General features: G+C 40.9%; 1 pseudogene; it reads right to left on the reverse strand.

Annotated features, from left to right (window-relative positions):
- Nucleotides 1–3,648, reverse strand: part of LOC124012182 — an 87,518-nt pseudogene extending 83,870 nt beyond the window's left edge.
- Between the last annotated feature and the right edge of the window lie 14,819 nt (nt 3,649–18,467).

An 18,467-nucleotide genomic window follows, 5' to 3' on the forward strand; every position in this document is an offset into this window, starting at 1 on the left:
TGTCTGGGAAACCAGCCCATACAGTGTGGATGAGAGTTTACAGATTTGTCCAGTGCCAAGGCCAGTCTGAGCCTGGACCAGGCCGTCAAAGTCCATCAGCACGGTGTCACACACTGAACGGGGATGAGGGGTGTGGAAGAGCCTCCAGGGATCACACACAGATTGCCCCAGCCACCGCGCACACCACCTGAGAGAGAGACATTCACTTTGGTCAGTTGAATTGAGGCTGCACATGTGTGTTAATGAGCAAGTACGATATATATACTGTACCTTAATACTGAGAAAGGTCTGTTGTGGCATTAGCGTTTACTAGGAAACCTGATTGAGGGCTTTGATACAAAACCACCTGATAATGTTAAAATCCTCTGGATTGCTTTATTACTAATTTAAGACAACATACAGTACATATATTGGATTTCTTTGAACTGATATGTTTGCTAACTGTAGCAACAATGGTGAGGTGGTTATTATACATTGGGAAGAAAGGTGCAGCTCAGTTTTAAATGCTCACGTGGTGTACGGTAAGGACGTACCTGCGTGTCTCTCGATGAGGTCCTTGAGAGGAATAGACATCTCCTCCTCCACTGTGCAGGGGTGTTGACATGACCTGAGATGTTGAAGAGCTTTGTGCCTGAATTCCTCTCTCTGCCAAAGCCGAGGAACCACGTGCCACCACGGCGACAAATAGTGGGCGCCACGGCTACCGTTTCAACGTTGGCGACAGTTGTTGGGCAACCAAACACACCTTGGAGGAACAAAATGGTCAACCAGTTTAGAACTAAACTTTTGGAAGAAAAGTTAAAGGATATTTGGATGTTATTGATGTAGAGGGTGTTCTGTTGAACTTCTAAATTGACCTATTATCGTCAAAAAGATATCATTGCCATGCCATGATTAGTTCCATATTCTGGTATTACTACATCATGGGGGCATCCATCTTCCTCTCCACCTCAGAAACTCACCAACGTCAGCAGGGAATGGGGGCTTCAGGCGGGGCTTCCCCTGCTTGCCCTCAAGGGACTCGATGAGTGCAGTCTCCTCTCCACAGATGTAGGCACCAGCCCCACGCATCACAAACACGTCAAAGTCGTAGCCAGAGCCGCAGGAGTTCTTCCCAATCAGACCAGCTGCATAGGCCTCGTTGATGGCCACCTGAGGTCAAAACCAGGATCAAATCAAATGTATTTATAAAGCCCTTCTTACATCAGCTGATATCTCAAAGTGCTGTACAGAAACCCAGTCTAAAACCCAAACAGCAAGCAATGCAGGTGTAGAAACATGGTGGCTAGGAAAAACTCCCTAGAAAGGCCAGAACCTAGGAAGAAACCGAGAGGCCAGTCCTCTTCTGGCTGCGCCGGGTGGAGATGGCCAAGATCAAAGAAAACATCATTCAAAATCAAAATCAATTACCTTAAAAGGAACCATATATGTGTTGAACATTGGAAAAGGTGAAAAAGTGTGCCACATCTAAGAAGAGTAAGCATAACTGTTTAGAGATCAACCTCTAAACCATTGTAGTTATGAATTTGTTTTCCCTTTTCATGCAGTCCACGCTCTCACCTGCAGGTTGGAGGACTCATTGTAGAACTCTCCCCTGATGTAAATGTAGGCAGCGCGGGCTCCCATGGCCCTCCCGGCCACCAGGCAGCCCTCCACCAGCTTGTGGGGGTCGTTACGCATGATCTCCCTATCCTTACAGGTGCCAGGCTCTCCTTCATCAGCATTCACCACCAGGTACTTTGGTCTAAGGATCAGATGAAGGGGGATAGGAGTTTTAGATTCCTTTCTCAGGTCAAAGTTGGCAGTGTCAAATGGGGGTGTAGGGTAAAGTTGCACCTGGATTCTGATTTTGGGTAAGCTTAGCATTCTCCCCACTAATGGTTAAGATTAGTATTGGGGGAGGGAAAGCTGATCCTAGATCAGTACCTAGGGGAAACGTCACAACGGAGCATCACATGAGCAACATAGGCAGTACCACTGACCTGCCATCACTGGGCTTGTTCATGAAGCCCCACTTCATGCCGGTGGGGAACCCTGCTCCACCTCTCCCCCGCAGCCCTGAAACTTTGATCTCATTGAGGATCCAGTCCACTCCCTTCAGCAGGATCTCCTTGGTCTTGTACCAGTCACCACGACTTTGAGCTCCCTTTAGCCTGGAGCGACATAGGGAGAGAGAAATAATATGACACCTAATTCCTAAGAATACTATACGACTGATTGATTAAGTAATATGCATGGAATGTTATATAATTGTACAGATGAAAAATGATGGTCCAAGCTCTCATACCCCAAAGGCCAGCATTTCTGACATTGTGTAGAGTGTTATTGTGTATAGAGAACAGTTTGTAATGGTACCTCCAGTCATGTCGGCCATACAGGTTGGTGAAAATTCTATCCTGGTCAGCCAGGGGTCCAAATGTTGTCTTTTTTGGTGGTGCCTAAAGAGATTGCAAAACATTAGGCCTAAACGTCTAAATACAATATAGAATATTTGCTACCAATAGTCTGGAACTGTCAAGTTTGCACTTCACACAGCTTGTGGAAGGATACCTCAACAGTTGTGCTGTTAAATCGTGTGATGGACGTCACTCTGCCTTGACAGACAGCAACTGGGCCCCGAGCCGCAGCACAGACCAAAGCCAACCGGGACAGGGACAGCATCCTGATACCTGGTTGCAGGACAGGAAGCAGTCAAGTCGATAGTTCAAATAATAATAATAATAATAAATCATTTCAAATGTAGCCACAATACAATTATATTCATTGGTCAACATCCAGGGCAGGCTTCAGTTCCATCCCCATTACAAAAGCTCAAGCAACAACATTACAAAACTCAATGGCAATGTGACACGACCCAAATACAACACAAAAACATTAGGCGCCGTTACATGAATAGCATCAATGTCCATCCTAAAATCCATGCCAAGGAAGCATACCGATTGCTTATGTCAGGCAACTCTTTTTGTCGCCACTGAACAAAGAATACTGTTGTCATTGTCAACTCAATACATTAACTTAGCTAGCTAATCAGATGTGTTAGTTAGATAAGGATGCATAGCACTGAAATTGTAACATTTCACGGGCCTAATGTTCAAAGGTGTATAAGGTGTTAGCTAGATAAGGATGCATAGCACTGAAATTGTAACATTTCACGGGCCTAATGTTCAAAGGTGTATAAGGTGTTAGCTAGATAAGGATGCATAGCACTGAAATTGTAACCTTTCACAGGCCAAATGTTCAAAGGTGTGTAAGGAGACATCGTCAAATATCTAGCTAAAAGCCAAACACATTTCCCCTGGCACAGCACTACCAGGACCTGCAAACGTCCCACAATGACCTCCACTTTGTGATAGCTAACGTTACAGTAGCTAGCTAGCATGCTAAACAGGCTACGACAATCGACTTCTGATGCATAAAACTGCTCCAAGTGTCATAATAATCGTATTATTTTTGTTACGTTTTGCATGATATATTAATGTAGCTATGAAAATAACAAAATCACCAATGTTTTTGTTGCAAAAATGGTCTTCGTACCTTGGTGTTGAATCCCGAACCTGTGTTACAAAATTACGTTCTTCTTCTTCTATGAGGTTTCTATGAGGCATCCAATTTGTGGCATTACCGCCACCTACCAGACTGGAGTACAACTCCCTAATTTACACTTCGCTTGATAGATCAAATGTAACAAATAAATACCATACCCTCTAACACTACGCTCACAAATTAAAAAAATTATATCAAATACAATTTACACCACCCTACTGCACTAATTAAATGCATGTATTCCTACCTCATCATCCTTAATTTAAATGTTATTTGTTTTCAATTTAACCAGGCAAGTCGGTTAGGAATAAATTATTTTTTACAATTACAGCCTAGGAACAGTGGGTTAACTGCCTTGTTCAGGTGTAGAACAACATATTTTTACCTTGTCAGCTCAGGGATTTGATCAAGCAACTTTTCCATGCCATGAAAAGTGTGTTGGCCCAACACTCTAACCACTAGCCCACCTGCAGCCCCAAGGAAAGGATGGGACATCACCACTTAACACACACCCTGTAACTCTTGATGTCAAATCTCGTACACCCAAATACCTCTCTGCAACTACCACCACAACTTAAATGTTCTGTGACTTACATTCCATCACTGCAGTACAATTGATAACCATAACTATAAATGCTAAAAATCCAATCTTACTGAAACACATTCACTTGATGGACTATCCCTCTGCACTGGTACAGATCTACTACTCACACCACTCCTCTCAGGATCCCTCCCCCTTGACCCATCTTCCTCTGCTGTCTTCACTGCCTCAGCATATGACAACTTCTGCTCTACTCTGACCCTGAAAACCTCAACCTGTCTCTCTCGCACGGGATATTTCTGAACCCCAGCCCCATGGGCACCCCTACAATTAACACATTCCACTACTTTCCCCAATGCTACACATTCCTTTGTCTCATGCCCTTCTGCACACTTCTCACATCTAGGAACGTCCCTCCTACACACTGCTGCCACATCCCTATAAGCTTGACACCTGTAACAACGTAATGTATTTGGTACAAAAGCTCATACATGATAATACGGCACTTCTCCTGACATACATCTTGTTCTTGCCTTCTCAAGGTACGCCATTTAACAGGCTGTCACAATCTCCATACAATCAGCACAAGCCCCTTGGGATGTGGCGCTCAACAGTGCATCCCACAGCTTCGTCTTGATGTGCTTCTTTACCTCCCTACAAAATAATGAGCAGAAGCAGCAGCAGCAGCAGCAGATTCTACTTCTGTAATAGCTTGGCGGTCCGCAAACAATCGTTTAACTGCATGCCGCCACCTACGATCACTCATGATCTGTACGATCACTCAGGATCTGTCCAATTCTGTACTACCATGAAAAAAATGTGTTTAAAAAAAATCCCTACTAACTTCTACCACACCATATGTCCCCCACATTTACAACACGTAACCTTCACATTGCTCCCACATTCACCGTAATCATGTTCGCCTCCAACACTTGGCACATATTTTCCTTCCTTTACATTGAACAGCTACATTTCCCATTCTTTAGCTTTTTATTCTTCTTTAAGGTTTCATGGCAGTCTACACCTATTGGTGTACTGCTACCACCTACTCTATGGGTAGTGAACGAAATATAAAAATAAACATCTTAAACAATACAAAAATCAAATAAATCCAAAACATCCCCACCCCACTCCTTCAGTGATAATCCAAATCACATCCCTACACAGGCCCAGGTGCCTGTATGGACACAACATTCATCGACGGGATTCCTTGTAATACCTCTGCTGTAAAATCCCTGAGTCCCAAAAACCTTCAGCTGCACTCACAACAATGCCTATTTTCTCCGATTTCATCGTTGTTTGCGCTGTGCACTTTATAACCAATGCAATAAATAATACAAAGTCCACCCTTTTATGTCAGGATCCTGTTGGCGAGTAATATTTAGTGATGTCTCTAATCCAACTAACATGGTTTCTTCAATGTTACTCCCTTCTTCCACTCTTCTCACCACCTCCAGATAGGCGACATGCCCATATTCTTGCCACCTCGGTCTCCATCACCCTAACAGAGCACTTCATGAATTCTGGCGCTTGCTCGCCACCACAATTGTAGCATTTCGCCTCATGAGCGGAAGCTAATACCTCTCGTCCGGAAACAGTCCGCCTCGGAAATGGTCCGGGTGCCGCAATTGCAAGGTATTTGAAACTTTTCTAACATCCAAAAATGAGTTACCTCAGGTTCATTCAGCCGTTCCTATAGGGAAAATGAATGGGGAAAGAACATCGTATTGGGATGAATGCAGAAAATTCACTTTAGCGGTACTACTGCCATTTCCCACACAAAATGTATGATAGGAAGATGACATGTTGGGCCTATGGGATTGGGTGATCAGCACTAACCAGACTATTGTTGGTTGTAGGAATGCATGGGAAATGGCAGATGTCAAGATTGAGTCTGATGCATCTACCAGTGAGAGGAGTGAGAATGAGAATTCTGGATGGATGACTGTCGCTAAACGTCGGAGTAAGATAGCCAAAGTGTCAGTTGAAATGCAGTTTAGTAAGCAGAAGGCTCGCACTCCAACTTCTCAGTTTGTAGTGGGAGTAGGGTTTAGGGATAAGGAGATGTACGTTGGGAATCCGTTCTGTTTACAAAATGCAGAAGAATGCATTGTGTGCTGTGGAGTCTGTGAGAATGACCAGAGGTGGAATTGTATTGCTCTGTTGTGCATCGGAAAGCAAAATCAGTGAGCATTGAACCTCAGGAGTAAGGTATGGTGGCCATGCATGGACAAGGCTGCAAAGAGACACTTCAAGTCATGCCATGGTTGTCAGATTGTACCACGACCAGATGTGCCAAAACTGCTGAGACCCACAGCGCTACCTGATGGGCCGTGGCAGGACGTTGCCACTGACCTATTGGGTCCACTACCAACAGTACACTCAATACTAGTAGTTGTAGACTACTACAGCAGATATTATGAATATGATATCATGCAACTACAACAGACAAGGTGATTGGAGACTATTTTCAGTCGTCATGGTCTACCACTAACAATCCGGTCTGATTGTGGCCCACAGTACATATAATCGCAGTTCCAGAACTTCTGCCAGGAAAATGGGATACAGCAGGTAAAAACAATGCAAAAATGGGCACAGGCAATGGTGAAGTGGAGTGGCAAATGCTTCCCTCATGAAATGGATTCGCATTGCACAAGCTGAGGTGCTGGACTGAAAGCGGGAGCTACGCAAGTATGTGACAGTATATAGATCCATTGATCACTCTACCACGGGCAGGAGCCCAGCTGAGCTCCTTTTCAAAAGGTGATAGAGGAATTTTAAATTCCCTTATGTTTTATTGCCAAAACCAATTAAATTCGCACTCATTTCTAATTCATGATAAGTTGTAAGTTTATCATTTGCATGAATTAGAAAGAGACCAGTCTTAAAAAACAAGTTCAGCATTTATTCTTGATGAGTACTGACCCAAAATACAAAGAACATTACATTTTAAATCTGAAGAAGACATAAAATGATGTCATCAGTTACACCCCCTCTCCCAGTCTTACAATGGCGTAGTATTCGGTCCTGGAGATAGTTTCACTCCCCTCATAAACTACATTACAACCTGCCTAAAGGATATACTTCTCTCTGCTAATGGAATCCAACCAAAACATTCTTATCTGTTTGAACTACTATCTTATCTCTGCTTTAAAACTTTCCCAGGAGACACAGACAATTAATTTCTGCTTACATTTTCAGTAACAGTACAATTAAGAACCCATACTTTTCAAATCATAACATAATAGTATTAGCATGAATGGTTCTAATCATTAAAGTATACATAATTGATCATCTAAACTATATTTTCCTCTATCAATCCTCCCTTTGATCAAATATTATACATTCAATTCTACATCTAGTTTTATTTAATCATAAAAAAATGAAAGTATAAACGAACTTAACTAACCTTTTTATAGAGGTTTATCAGATTATCATATGAATAGACAAATAATCAACAAATCAATTATGTTTATCCAACTCTCCACATTTCATTAATCAATTCTAACCTTAACTCTAACTGTTTTTAAATCTACATCAGAATCATAACTCTTCCTTCCAGGATTATTTTTTGTTTTTCTTTTTACAATCTTTATCAAAAAACAGTTTAATCATTGAAACAAATTACAATCTAATTCCCCTTCATCTCAACACTATTCTCATCAAACATAAATTCCCCACAAATGACAGATCCGGATTCGTCCACTTCCTCTGTAGACATGCCTTCAGTCCTCCACAGGTCAGAATCTGGAATCGGCCCATAACGCACCATCCGTTGGGTCATTGATCTTTCCAGAGTCCTGGAAACAAGGCCTCGCACACAGGGAATTAGACAACAGCCGCATAAAATTAAAACAGTCATACAGGTTGATACAGCCCAAAACACCACATTTTTCCATAAATACTGTCAAACCAATTTAGTTCAGATAAGTATCCACCCCAGAGTTTCTGCCAACCCGTGAGCCAGGGTGGTCAAACCAGCTGAGGCTTCGGGCACTGATTCGTCCGGAGCCGTGCTACCTGGGATGTAAGACATGGTCCTGATTATCACGCCCACTTCCTCCTTTTATCTAATGCAATTCTATTCTGTCAGGTCTTCCAGCTGGTTGCTTCAGTCTGTTCTACAAAACCTTTAACAACACCTTTGGTATTCCTGCTAAAGCGCTGTTGATTACCATAACTATAAATACACACCTCGTGGAACCCCAATGTTATCAATATATACTCTGTCGTCAAAAGACCCAGATGGAGCATCTCTCTCGTTTTGGCTAACTTCACGTCTTGGTGTTGTATGAGTGTAAAAGGCATTCCTAACCCGTCCAATCAGTCAAACTCATTCCCCCGCACAACCACCAGATGGCGACACTGGCCCATTTTATTTAATTGAAATCCCCAGAGTTCAACCAGCCTGTCAATTTAGACATGGTCTCGTCAGTGGTCATTCTCTCTGTCTTATTGCAGGTACCAACTTCCCCCACGTATTTCCCGTGTGTACTGTATCTGGCCAAACAGTAATATTCTCCTCTCGTCACGGTAAAGGGAGGAAGTCTTGATTTAAATGGAACCTGGGGATATAAATAGTGTAAATCAATACAGCTATCATTACTTGGCATTCCTGCTTTCATGAACAGCTTTACCATACATGCCATTCCCTTACTATACTTTACCTGGTCCCAAATTGAGTGTATGGGTTTACATAGCCATCCCTTTCAGTGTGAGCTATGACCTGGCTCCACGACTTACACGGTGATTTACACAAATACTTCCCATAGAGTCCCATGGTTCTAGACTGCCAAGGGGTGAATGACCCCAATTGATCTACACAAAATTCTACTGAGAGATCCTTGCCCAATTCCACCCTCACTTCCTTACTATTTTGTTTCAGTGACCTTCAGAGAATATTAGGTAACATCCCATTTCCCTCATCTAGCACATGAGTCAAATTATCCTCTTTGGCACTTTCCGGGGGATCATGGTGAATCAGGAATATGGCCCCCACAATAAAACAGCTCAGGACGGTCAGTGCACACGTGAAGCCCCACCCTCTCCCCGAGAACATATCAACAGCAAGAGGCCAAGCCATCACTTCACTTCTATGAATGCTCACAGCTGGGGAAAGGTCAGGTATAGGGAATCTTCAGAAGGAGTTTGACCCCGTTCCATATGGGTCACGGTTCCTCTCCTACTCCTGCGACCGCTCGACAGTGCCAGTATGACCCGCCCTCTTACAATGTGTGACATGTACCCAGGTAGCTCTTTCGGCTATTCTCACCGCGAAGGCAGTCACCAGTAGTACTTGGAATGGTCCCTCCCACCGAGGCTGCTTCCAGTTTTTTCTTCTTCAATGATTGGATCCAGATCCAGTCTCCTGGTTGAATCTCGTGTGCCACCTCCCTCTGTAGTTCTCCTGCTGGGCATAAAACTTTTGACATACGTGTTTGATTAATGAACAACCTCCTCATGTGTTCCACCATACTGCTTTCTATTTCTACATTTGCTTCCTCCAATCACCCTAATTGGGGCATTCTATAGGGTCTACCAAAAACCTTCTCAAATGGAGATAGCCCCTCCCTATCAGGGGTTATTCTAATAGTCATTAACACTATGGGCAGGCATTTTATCCAGTTCATTCCAGTACTTAGGTGTGTTTTCCTTAATCAACCTTTTACCGATCGATTCATGTTCTCGATAAGGCCAGCGCTTTGGGGGTGATAAGAACTATGTTTCTTCATATTTATATCCAATTTCTGACCTATATGCTCAATTACTTCTGGTAATCCAAATTGCGGAATTATCTCCTGACATAAAGCTCTAGCCACTGTTTCTGCATCTGCTGAGGATGTAGGAAACATTTCTTCATATTTGGTATATTTATCAATTATTGTTAAACACCACTTCTTGTTTTCACTCTTAGTTAATTCAATATAGTACACCGTGAGCAAAAGTTTTAAAAATAGTTAGTTATTCCATATGCTACAAAGTGCTGTTTAACCATTCCTACCATCCCCCCTGTTGATACATGGCTTTGCCCATGTATCAATACAGCAGCATATTTAAACAGTGACTTAGGTAAAACAGGTAGATTCCCTTTATGCCAAATACCTCCTCTATCTACAGCTCCCATTCTGACCCATTTAGTAACTTATTTACCCGCTATGTTATCTTTGCTCTTCCTGGCCCCCCCTCTAACTTCTCTGCTCTCCCACCTTCAAGGTCTCTGCGGTGCGGGGGAGGGGTCCTCTGTATGTTTCTCATGTTTTCCAAATTTGAACTACATGGGAACTACAAACCCATGGACCCTCTTTTAGAAAAAAATGTCTATGAGCGGCTTTTCTCCAAATTCCTTAATCAATCTATCTTAATCCTAACAATAATCCTAACTCCTCATAGATGTCCTATATTCCTGTTAAATATAATACTATTTAAAAACGTATAATCTAATAGATGCTAACCATATTAAAAATCCTTCCTACACTAACAAGCCCTCTCCTTGGGGACCCTCAGTATTCTATCTGACAATAACATGGGTTTAATATGTGTTGCAAAGTGTGGAATAAAACTTTGGTCCTGGAAAACAGAGTAAAGCAGAACAAAGCATTCTTATAACCCATCTGGTCCTCTCAGCTATTCTTATCCAGCATCAGGTGGGCACCATGCCACCCTTCACGACAGGGAGAACAAACATACATGGGTCATCCTCAGTCAGTAAATAATACAGGAATTAGGGTCAGAAATCCAGTAACCACCATACCGGTATACTTACCAAACCAGTCTCCCAACCAGGGTGGACAGTCAGACTCCTCTACCCCGCCATGGTCCTCATCTCAGCAGATAGTGCATCAAGCCCATTTAAGGCCCTTAGATATACTACCATCTGGACTGGTGTTATTAGGGATATACGTACAACATTGTTCACTGAACATTTTGTAGACTCCCCCCTGACTAGCAAGAAGCATATTCTAAGCAAGTCCATTCTGTATAAGACAGCCACAAATTGTCCCTACCATCAAAACCAGTCTCCGTGCCTCATTGATCAATAGCTGAATAGTCTAACATTAATTACCTGAATGGGATTTTTAGCATAGTGGTGACAGGTTCGGTCCAGGGGTGATAGAGGAGTGTGTCTGGCCCCGGTCCGTCTAAGACCTCCGGTTTTGGCAGTACCTTAATAGAAAACACACCCACCGTGTCTGTCCCGGTCCTTTGTAGTCCGGGGGTGCAAGTGCCTGCATCAGAGAGCTTAATAGTTTTGATGGTTAGTAGGATTTCATCACCTTTACAAAGTTCAACAGTGCTCCCAGGTTTCCCCCATATCATGGAAAGCCTATCCACCTTTGTGGGATCCCCTTTCCCCAGTCCCAAAACTGTCCCAAGTTGGTTATCATACGGACACCCTCCCCTATTACACAGGTAATGTCTCCCGTCTTTTGACACTCCTGTAACCGAGTGTTAAAACCAAACAAAAATATCTCAATTTCTTCCCTGCCCTGTTGGCTCTAAATATGTTATCTTCCACTATTTATTCTCAATGATAAATATGACTTTCTCTCTGTTACAATACCAAATCCCTAATAGCCCATTCAAAAAACTTCACAGCTAATGTTATAAGACAGAATCCTGAACCACTTTCTCATTTGCGGTTCAAACAGTAATTCTAACCCTCAACCAAAACTGCTTCATTTCTAATGAATTTACCTTAATACTAGTAACTCATTCATTATACAAATGACTCTCCCCGAGGCTGATCAGACCTTGGGAGCCAGTCATGATAAGGTCAAAAGGTCATACCATATTAGGCATAAAGAACCCTTTATCTTTTGAATAGAAATAGTCACCTGTATAATTCAAACCCATAAAAAAACATCTCATAAGGTTCCATATGTGAGCCTGCCTCTAAAATACCCTTGCACTAAACAAACAGTTCTAACAGTTGTTCCATGTGTATAATTTGCAGACCTTTTTAAAGCTTATCTCTCCCCAAAGTTATAATCCCAGGAGGCCTCTAAAGTGAGCCACCTCACCCCTAACTATCATTCCCTAATGCTATTTCGAATCAGAAACTCAATAGGTGAACTATAACTAAACCTAATGATAATTCCCCTTTGACTCAAATCATTAATCATAAGTTTTAAACATCGTCTACTGATATGTTTACTTAAATGACCATGCTACCTTTAGATACAATTAACCCGATAACATTATTATCCAATGAATTACTTTTTCTCTCTGCCGCAAATGTCATACATTTCACAGTGTAAGGAATTCGTAATTTAATCCCCAATATTTAATAAATATGCATTCGCATTCTCTCATGGCTCCTTTAATTTACTTATCTTGGGTAACTTTCATCCGTTCCGGAACAAAGAGTTCTACCTAAACCCGCCAGAAAACACTGTTCAACTAAGTTAAATCAAACCCCAAAATTGACTATAACCAATAAACAAATAAACAAAAACTTTTATCTCAACTTCTGAAAGGTTTACTCGAAGCCTCGAAACACACTCTAATAGCCATACAGTTTGCTCCGTTATTGCCAGTTTTCTGGTGACAAAAGTGTCGCGCTAGTGATGTCATCATCAAGCGCTCAATCTGCCAATTCGTAGCGACTTCAAATGAATTGTAAATAATTCTTGTTCGAGTAACCAAACCTAATTTTTCACATCTGTTCAAATCCTGAATTATAATTTACCACCCCAACCAATCATCTCCAAATTCGCCAATTTTATAAAAGATTTTTGATGGGCATAAATCATAATTGTCTCTTTGTTATCATTTAGAATCCATTTTGCTCTAAATACCTGTCTCGTCTTTGACTTAGTATTTTAATTACAACTCTATTCCCAATACGTTATTCACTTGTCTAATTACAACTCAGACCAGCATTAGTGAGTGTAAGCCTTTAAAATGCCTTGTCTCTGGGAACAGGGAAGTCCCCATAACCCAAACATTTACTCCTACAACGACACCCAATAATTCTTATGATCCCTTCACGTCGTTCGTTTTAAATCTCTTGATGTATCATGTAACTTATTTTTCTCTCTTCGAATTGTCGTCCTACAATATTTTTTTTTCCACTGTCATACACTCAAACCACTGTGATTACCGTGCACTGTCCCTTTAAGATAAGACTTTTCATTTGTTCCCCGCAATGAGAACGGAAACCAGATCGTTTTTAGAATACGTTACTTTTTTGTTCAAATTCACTGGCGTTACCTTAACCAAACATCAATAATCAGAAAAACAATCACAACTTCTTACGATTAAACTATTCTTACCTAATTTATAGTCAAAAGCGTTGCACTATATAGCCCCATTTGAGTGTCTAGCAATTCCGTTGCTTGGCTATAGACACAAATCTGCCCGCCTTTGTAAAATATATATTCCCTATTCCGATTGAGTTCAGTTTTAAATTATAATCAGAGTAAACCCAACCGAACTTCTCAATTTAATTTACCCTAACATTTAACGTACCCTGTTTTTGTGTTAAACTTCTCATGTCAATTGATTCATAAATAGCCATAACGTCCAGGCAGGCTGGAATTGTCTCTCTCCGTTATCCCCTCCATTTAACTTTAGGTAACTCTCTCTCTTCTATGATACATCTATTTAATTACGACTCCCATCGAAATGAGCGAAATTGTTTCGCCGTTTTTTTTAACGACTTCTTTTATCAATTCTATCTAGAACACATAATATCTGTTCAGTTGTATCTTTTGCAAACACTAGCGACCGTATTTTTCAGGCAAAACATGCAAATAGGTCAATTACGATCTAAAATCAATTTTAGTTAAACGGGAACCGAACCGTGGATTACCGTTGGTGAGACGGCCGCGCTCACCACTCCCCTACCAGCACAATGGATTTTGACTGAGACTCTCCGCAAATATACCCATTTTCACAGTTAATTGTATTTGTTACTCCGACATCTAGACAACAGAAAATAGCCCAAATTTAAACAGCCAACGTTTTCTCTCAGTTTAGGATTCTCATTAATCTCGCTCCCTTTGTATCTGTTTTAGAAGGGGTTCTAACTTTTCGACATCTAGGCGTCCATCAAAACCATAGCTTTTTCCCATTTAGGACAGAAATCTACATTCCTTCTATCTTTCTGTTTCATATAACGGTAATCTTCCGTCTTTGCAGAAAGCAGTTTAGAAGTGTTACTACCCATTATAAATCCTTGCCGTTCTTTTGTAGCTATGGTATCTAATCACTTATCTATGCCTTTCTATATCATTTTAATTTCTATGTGCGTGCAGTTCTATAAATTTGTAATTTACCGTTACTTAGTTACTTCTAGTTACTATCCTGTCTGCCTATGTGTGTGTTCCTTTAAAAATAATCAGTATGTATTTTCCATCTCGGTCGGGTGCGTTTCTCATGATTTAAGTTTAGCTCTTTTATGGATATCTTACCAATAGCTTTGACTTTTGAAACAAACATTAGGTCTAACCTTACAACCATAAACCCAGGGTTTGTAAAGCCCTAGTATTTTCCGGTTGTGTCAGAGGGCTTTTAAAGAACGCTAATAATCGTTCTCACGCCGCTAATTGTTATATTTCCCTCTCGCATTAGATTTAAGTTACCCTCTCCCCCGTATTCGGCTAAACAATCCTTTCTTTTTTGTCGTAATCTCTCATGATTAAGTTTAGCTCTTTTATGGAAATCTTACCAATAGCTTTGACTTTTGAAACAAACATTAGGTCTAACCTTACAACCATAAACCCAGGGTTTGTAAAGCCCTAGTATTTTCCGGTTGTGTCAGAGGGCTTTTAAAGAACGCTAATAATCGTTATCTCACGCCACTATTTGTTAAACTTCCCTCTCGCCTGGAACTGTCATGTCTAAAGAATGGCTTTTATCTCATTTCTTTAGATTTAAGTTTCCCTCTCCTCCTTATTTGGATATTTCCCGTAGTATTAGTTGAATCGGGACGGTGATCAATACTGCCACTATTCACATGACCAATCCAGTTATCTTGCGCTTGCAGTCAGTCTCTCTACGCCCAGTATTTGTACAAGTTCACCGTCCTATCCCCCAGTACCTATTTTAATATCCCGTCTTAATCTCGGGCGTTTTTACCTCTCATGATTAAGTTTAGTTTATTTACAGTAGTGCACATTACCACAGGTTATTTTCGAACCTGCTTCAGTGTATATCGGTTATACAAAACCCAGTGTATGAAGGTCATACATACCCTGTGGGAATAGCAAGGCCCCCATTATTGATGATTTCTGAAAATTTCAGAACATCAATTAAAGAGCTCAAATCCCCCCAGAATCGAGAATAAAAAATACTGACCTTATCGCCGACTGGGAAAGCAATGTTCGTTGTATCTAGTCACTCTCTCTGTCCTCTGTGATAATACGCAGGCCTGTTTAAGTTAACCTCAATTCAGAGGTCAGGTCTTTAGTAAAACGAGTCAAACTCGTCCGTGCACGATTTTCAGCGTATTACCTTCAGATAACAGATAAAGATATTTAGATCCGGCTTCGAAGGACCAAATTGATAGAGGAATTTTAAATTCCCTTATGTTTTATTGCCAAAACCAATTAAATTCGCACTCATTTCTAATTCATGATAAGTTGTAAGTTTATCATTTGCATGAATTAGAAAGAGACCAGTCTTAAAAAACAAGTTCAGCATTTATTCTTGATGAGTACTGACCCAAAATACAAAGAACATTACATTTTAAATCTGAAGAAGACATAAAATGACGTCATCAGTTACACCCCCTCTCCCAGTCTTACAATGGCGTAGTATTCGGTCCTGGAGATAGTTTCACTCCCCTCATAAACTACATTCCAACCTGCCTAAAGGATATACTTCTCTCTGCTAATGGAATCCAACCAAAACATTCTTATCTTATCTCTGCTTTAAAACTTTCCCAGGAGACACAGACACAATTAATTTCTGCTTACATTTTCAGTAACAGTACAATTAAGAACCCATACTTTTCAAATCATAACATAATAGTATTAGCATGAATGGTTCTAATCATTAAAGTATACATAATTGATCATCTAAACTATATTTTCCTCTATCAAAAGGAAAATGAGGGGAAAGCTCCCAGATATAGCTACACCACGGAGTTACCTGGAGACACGGGACTATGATGCCGAGCAGAAAGGAAAATCCTAAATCTATGCAGACAACCGTCGCAGAGCCAAACAATCTGATGTGGACATCAGAGATCAGGTTCTCCTACAACAGGACAAAACAGACAAGTTCACAACAACTTTCAACAAGATACCACACATGGTGATCAATAAAGAGGGAAACAATGTGGTTGTTCAATCTCAAACTGGAACCAGGTATTTAAGGAATACAACATTCGTGAAGAGGTATATAATTGAGGAGCCGGATCCACAATCTAAGGACAAATAATCTGAGACAGTACATAGAATCCAAACCAGAGACCATCTGTGAGGGATCACTACAAAGACCAGACACCCATGCCAGTCAGGCCTCACAGGCAAATTCAACTGCCACAGAAGTTAACAGACTTTGTCATTAAATAATTATCCTGATTGCCAAGACTCTGAATATTTGAGTTATTTTGTGAAAAAGAAAACGTGAAAAATGTTTTTTCACAAAAGAAAGGGAAGTCTATTAGGAGAACAGAAATAAGACATTGAACAGATTTCAGTTGTTTATTGATAAGATAAAGGTTGCTATACAGGTAAAGAATAAGTGCTGTTGTGTATGTCAGGGTGACATTGACGTTCATATCCATGTAAAGGAGGGTTGTTGTGTATTGACATGACATACTGAGATAGGACGTCACCACATCAGTAAAGTAATGTGGGGATTACACAGATAGTGATGGAGTAAAGACATGAAGTTTACCTCTGAGTCTGGTTAATTTCATTCAGTATAATATCTTAACTTAATACGAGTTGTAAGTATTAGATTGAACACACACCACTGTTATACTGTGCCATTATTTGCCTGTTTATGCCCCGCCTGTTAGCTTGCAAGATTCTTTTCATTTTCCTTTGACCTCTCTCATCATAAAGCTGTTTTTGCCGACAGGACTGTTGCTGACTGGATATTTGTTGTTTGTCGCAACATTCTCGGTAAACCCTAGACACTGTTGTGCGTGAAAAGCCCATTTCTGAGATACTGAAACGACGATCAAATCATGCTCAAAGTTGCTTAGGTCACTATTTTTGTTCAATCAAACAGTAACTGAATGCTTCAATGCCCGTCTGCCTGCTTTATATAGCAATCCACGACCACGTGACTCAATGTCTGTAGGAGTGAACCATTTTCGTGAACGGCAAACCAAATAAACTGGCCACTGAGTGTATACCACCCCCTCATGTTTTATTCAACGAGGCACCTTCATTTTGTGTCTATCTGTCTCTGTCAACATATTGGTCATGAGCAATGTCCTTTTTCAATTCATAAGTGCCATTTTTTTTCGCATAAGAGCTAAATAAATTGTATTTACATGTGCCATAATACACATAATATACAATCAAATAAAGAATCATCTCCTTCAGCTAATGAGAAATAAATTGATAATTTCAGCCTCCAGTATTTATGCTGCAGTAGTTTATGTGTCGGGGGGCTAGGGTCAGTTTGTTATATCTGGAGTACTTCTCCTGTCCTATTCGGTATCCTGTGTGAATTTATGTGTGCTCTCTCTAATTCTCTCTTTCTCTCTTTCTTTCTCTCTCACGGAGGACCTAGGACCATGCCTCAGGACTACCTGACATGATGACTCCTTGCTGTCCCCAGTTCCACCTGGCCGTGCTGCTGCTTCAATTTCAACTGTTCTGCCTTATTATTATTGGACCATGCTGGTCATTTATGAACATTTGAACATCTTGGCCATGTTCTGTTATAATCTCCACCCGGCACAGCCAGAAGAGGACTGGCCACCCCACATAGCCTGGTTCCTCTCTAGGTTTCTTCCTAGGTTTTGGCCTTTCTAGGGGGTTTTTCCTCGCCACCGTGCTTCTACACCTGCATTGCTTGCTGTTTGGGGTTTTAGGCTGGGTTTCTGTACAGCACTTTGAGATATCAGCTGATGTACGAAGGGCTATATAAATACATTTGATTTGATAAGACAGACTATGTCAATATAACCTAAACGTAACATAGAGGATAGATAAATAGGTAAGTTACATTTTGGGCAACAGAAGTAAATAGAATTAAACTATAATGAACAAAAATATAAACGCAACATGCAACTATTTCAAAGATTTTACTGAGTTACAGTTCATATGAGGAAATCAGTCAATTGAAATAAATAAATGATGCCCTAATCTATGGATTTCAAATGACTGGGAATACAGATATGCATCTGTTGGTCACAGATACCTCAAATTGCCATCGATAAAATGCAGTTGTGTCCGTTGTCCATTTGTTATGC

The sequence above is a fragment of the Oncorhynchus gorbuscha genome, linkage group LG24 (genome assembly GCF_021184085.1).
Source record: "Oncorhynchus gorbuscha isolate QuinsamMale2020 ecotype Even-year linkage group LG24, OgorEven_v1.0, whole genome shotgun sequence".
In the NCBI taxonomy this organism is placed as follows: Eukaryota; Metazoa; Chordata; class Actinopteri; order Salmoniformes; family Salmonidae; genus Oncorhynchus; species Oncorhynchus gorbuscha.